This window comes from Adiantum capillus-veneris, chromosome 11 (assembly GCF_014529385.1).
Source record: "Adiantum capillus-veneris isolate H3 chromosome 11, ASM1452938v2, whole genome shotgun sequence".
Taxonomy (NCBI): domain Eukaryota; kingdom Viridiplantae; phylum Streptophyta; class Polypodiopsida; order Polypodiales; family Pteridaceae; genus Adiantum; species Adiantum capillus-veneris.
Genome location: NC_140941.1, coordinates 129827590 through 129832666, shown reverse-complemented (window position 1 = coordinate 129832666; position 5077 = coordinate 129827590).

The following is a 5077-nucleotide window of genomic DNA, read 5'->3' as shown; positions in this document are numbered from 1 at the left end:
TAATGGAGGACTCGCCAAAGATCAAAGATCAAGAAGAGGTGTTGCAGCCCGAATTGATTCTTTGACACAAAGACAAGGTAGTAAGCAATGGTAGTGTTATCCAATGATGTCTTGTTAAGTTTAAGAATTATCCTTTTAAAGATGCTAGATGGATGGAAGGAACCTAGCTTAAGGATAATATGAACCTTGTCATGCTTACAATGCTACACTACAGTAATCAAATAAAAATGCATTTTAAATAAACAATGTTTTTGTCTTATAATACTCATTCTCTTTCTTTTATTGTGCACAAAATTAAAGAAGTATGCATGCTTAGGATCATGTTTGTGGTGACGACATCTCCCAAATACCAAATAGAACTTGTCACTCTACTTTAGAAGTATGATATGAACTAAAGAGCAGACATGCTTGCGGAAGCTAAGTCTCTTGAGCACCAAATGGATTAGTCATCCATTCTGAAATGATTTCGTAGGGTAAAAAGGGATCATCTACCCGCTAAGAAACATGGACTAATGACTAGGCTTTATCTTCTCTACCTTATAGTCGAGGACAACTATGATTTCAAGAGAGAAGTGATGACATAAAATGTAATATCTAACTTAACCAAATGATTCTCTCATATTAAACTGATCACTTAATATGGGAAGATAAAAGGGGAACAAGAGTTAGGATATAGATATGTGCTTCTAGACCTATTTCAATAGAAGACCAAAAGGAGAAATGATTGCATCTCAATAGGGGTCCAAAAGGAGAGGGCCTACCAAAGAGCTATGTGCAATAAGTGCTTCTAGATTTACCTCAGCAAGGGACCAAGAGGAGAGATGGTTACATCTCAATAGGGGTCCAAAGGCGGTAGTCTATCAAAGAGCAATGTGCATCTAATGGAGCTTAAAAGACCGTAGGGTTAGCTTCATTAAATACCTCCAAAAGTTAGTGTTAAAATTTCCTTTGACCTTAGGCTGACCTTGAGGCGGGAGTCCTACCCAAGCATGAGGTCTTGTTGGCTTGCTAGCCAAAGTGCTTCAAGTGTTTGTGGGAACCTTGCCCAAGCTTGAGGTCGTTCTCATGCATAAATGACTTAAGGTTCTTGAAATGTTCAATTCAAAGATAAACTCTCAAGAGGCAAAAATGGTTTCCTTGCTTAATTGACTAAGTGCTTGAAGTGTTCAATTCAAATAAAATGACTTAAGAAGCATAAAAGACACATGTCAAAATCCTCCACATGTGACCCTCATGATGTGCTTGAATCCTATTGGATAGGCTTTAAAGTGGTCCAATGAGAATTTAGATGCATAAAAATAAATAGTTAAGTTCCTTCTCTCAAAGAGGAAAAAGAGGACACATTTCCAAATGATATAATTAAATAATGAGAGAGAGAGAGAGAGAGAGAGAGAGAGAGAGAGAGAGGTGGACCAAGCTTGAGGGAGGGGGGGGGGGGGGGGGGGGGGGGTATATACTCCCCCCCCCCCACTCCCCCCCCCCCACACACATACACACACATTCATTGTGTGGAGTGCAAAGTGCAAGAGCTTCATCTCCTTCTCCAAGCTTGTTGAGAAGTTGAGAGCCTACACCAACACTCTTGGCTATGGAATGAAAATCCAACCAAGAGACATGCTTCAATGCTTAAGCTTTCCATATTCTTCATCTTCATTACTATGCTATTATGCAAGAAGAGTGATGATACGTGAGGAATTATTTCTTTCTCCTATAAATGATTGTTCTTCCTCTTCCCTACCCTCATTCCCTGCTAGCTCTCTCCACCTTCGAAGGTGTTTGAGGCCTTGGAATTGAGACTTGGGATAGTTAATGTTTTTTGCAAAGTTTATGCTATGCTTGTGATGCATGAAGCTTTCCATTTTCATAGCATTACCAAGGTCACAAGGAACACAAAGATTGTATTGTATCAAGTCTCTCTTGATGGGAGAATCTATAATACAAAAGCCTTTTGGAGGGGGACCGGCTCCAAGTAAATACGGTCCTCAACTATTGTCATGTTCTCTAATACTCTCTCTCTTGAAAAATTATTGTTCATGCCAAGTTAATTAAGTACAATGTTTATGTTGCTACCATCAATTAAGTTCACCCTCTATGTTCTCAAAGTGAGCTCATAAAAATGCTCACTTTAATTCTCTTAATTTCGCTATTCTCAAAGTTCATAGGCCATTTCCATTACACACCTTCTCTTGCACATATAGCTAGTGCCCTCATATGTGACATCACAAAACTACATGCATTCTGTGATAGTCATGGTTGCAAGGCTGCCCATGGGAGTTCTTACCTCAATGGGTAGTGACTCTTTGATCCTACGAAGTTATTTTTATTTCTTGTTATCCTTGTGTTTAGTGGTATCCTACCTTAAAAGATTCAATATTATAGGGTATCCCAACTCTATTAATCTCAAACATAATTCTGAATCCAAGGGATAGAGTTGACGTGACTCATATATGGAGCGCACTCACAAGTGGTATTAGAGCCACGACGATCGATGACGACGGTCCCTGAGTGGGGCGATGGAGCTCGACACTTGGTGGCATAGGATTGGAGAGGTTCAACACAAATCTGGTAAGGATCAGTAGCACCCGAAGAAGATTGTTTATATCTCTCAGTCAGAGAACCCAACAGCAAGGGAGTCTAAGCAATTGAAGGAGCTTGGCAGGGAATTGTGTGCATTCGGAGGAGTTGGAGAGCTTGAGTTGAGTGGCGCTATTATAGCAAGTCAAGAAAGGACCTTAAAAAGGTAGCAAATCTTGGACATTACAAGGTTTTCAAAAGCAATTGCAAGGAATTGAAGAAATTGTGAAAGCACGGCATCCAATCAAGCAAGCTTGAGTGAGCAAAGGTTACTAGAAAGTTGAAGAGCAACATTGGACTATAGGGTTGCATAAAGTGGAAGAAATAACAAGGGAGTGCACACACACATACACACACACACACACAGAGGCTGCATCAGAGTAGGAAGCAAAAGAGAGCATAAAATTGATTTTAATTTCTCCAAGGGTGTGTGTAAAGGGCACACCCACACACAATCTCAATCTGCAACAAGAAGATAAAACGAGAGAGTTTGAAGATCTCTTGATGGAGAAGCAAAGAGAAGAGAGAGAGAGAGAGAGAGAGAGAGAGAGAGAGAGGGTGCATACACACACTCACTAGCTTGGACGCTGACGACAAGTGAGAAGAGAGAGATCCAAAGAAATTCCTCTTCTTGAGCGGAGATAGCAAAATAGTGATTAAACATCTTTTGGTTCTTGATTACCTGGCATTTGGCTCCTCACACCGTTGAACCAAGCTCTCAAACTCAGAGATTTCCTTTCGGTATTCTTCTCAACGGATTCGACCATCGGCGATTTGGCTAGAGAGAGAGAGAGAGAGAGAGAGAGAGAGAGAGAGAGAGAGAGAGAGAGAGAGAGAGAGAGAGAGAGAGAGAGAGAGAGAGAGAGAGAGAGAGAGTGGGTGCATACACACACTCACTAGCTTGGACGCTAACGACAAGCGAGAGAGAGAGATCTAAAGAAATTCCTCTTCTTGAGTGGAGATAGCAAAATAGTGATTAAACATCTCTTTGGTTCTCGATTACCAACATTGGCATTTGGCTCCCCACATCGGCAAACCAAGCTCTTAGACTTGGAAATTTCCTTTTGGTATTTTTCTCAACAGATTCGACCATCGACGATTTGGCTAGTGACTTTTTTCCGATGGTGGAGGGAAACATCAAGCATTTTCTTGGCCTCGAGCAAGAATGAGATAGAGTGGCCAGCATAGCATCTCTATTGACTACCCTCCCACCTGCTCATCTGGAGTAGTTTGGCTCTGACGATCCCCCCCCCCCCCCGACTTCCTGACTTTGACGTACCAAGAGAGAGATGAGTGAGAGTGGAATTGGCTCTCCTCTAGACCCATCCAGAGTGGCTTGCCTCCATAGTGTCTCCGCGACAACCCCCCTCCCCACAGTGACGTTTTGGCTTCGATGGTACTCCATTTTCTTGCTTCGGTGGCACACAACAACACATACAACTCCGACAGACCATTTTGCAGCGGGTTTCCCTTGAACATTGTCGTGCTGTGACACGTACATAGTGGGAACGCATGATACAAAAGTTATCTTGTAATTGTTTAGATACATAATTATATTTCCTATAATATACATATGCATATCTAAGTATAATAGTAACCTTTCTATCTCATCCTATTATCTCAAGGGTAACATATTCTTACTTTACGGTCAAAAAGTACTATGAAAAAAGCGTCAATAGCTCCACCTCTTTAGCTTGGGGCAAAAAGAATTGATTCTTTCTTTCTAATATCTCATTATTATCTCACACCCTAGCTAGATTATATATCTAGGGTAACTTTCAATATATATATATATTCATATTTTTCTTATATTTCTTTTACATAGCTACTAGGAAGGAATCGAATCCTAGTGGGACACTAGCTTGCATGATTCTCAAAGATACCCCTATTTTAATGCATTATTGCAAGCATGATTACAAAAATTTGTCAAGGAGAAATTTCATGCTTTCATATGGCATGAAGTGTCCATTGGAATCAAATAAAAGTTTAAGCTAAGGGGACCACAAGAAGACTTTTGCTACCAAAATTGTATCCTATTTTGATGATTTTTTTACACAGGTTCCAATCCGAATTGGAAAAAGTATATAAAATGAGAGTCGTAGCTAATTAGCTGAATTTTCTGCCCATAGTTTTACTTTTTTATTTGGAGCCACGGTTGAGGAGATATGATCAAAATACTGGACCCCAGTCTGTTGCCCACTTCATGCAGAGACAGCTCATTTCCGACTTTTCCAGTTTCTGTTCACACTGGCTCTTCTCTTCTTGTGTAAACCCTTGGGGGTTCCCTTCACCTATAAAAAGGAACCTCTTCTTCCTTGAAAACCATTGAAGCATTCAAACCATTTAAGCCATTGATGAGAGGAATTCATGAGGGAGTGAGTAGTAATGCCTAATTGTACTTAGCCATTAACATAAGCCTAAGCCTACAGTTTCTCCTAGAGGAAGACTAGCCGTTCTTGTAAGCTATCCTTGGAAGCTCAACTCTAATCAAAGAAGGTCTTGG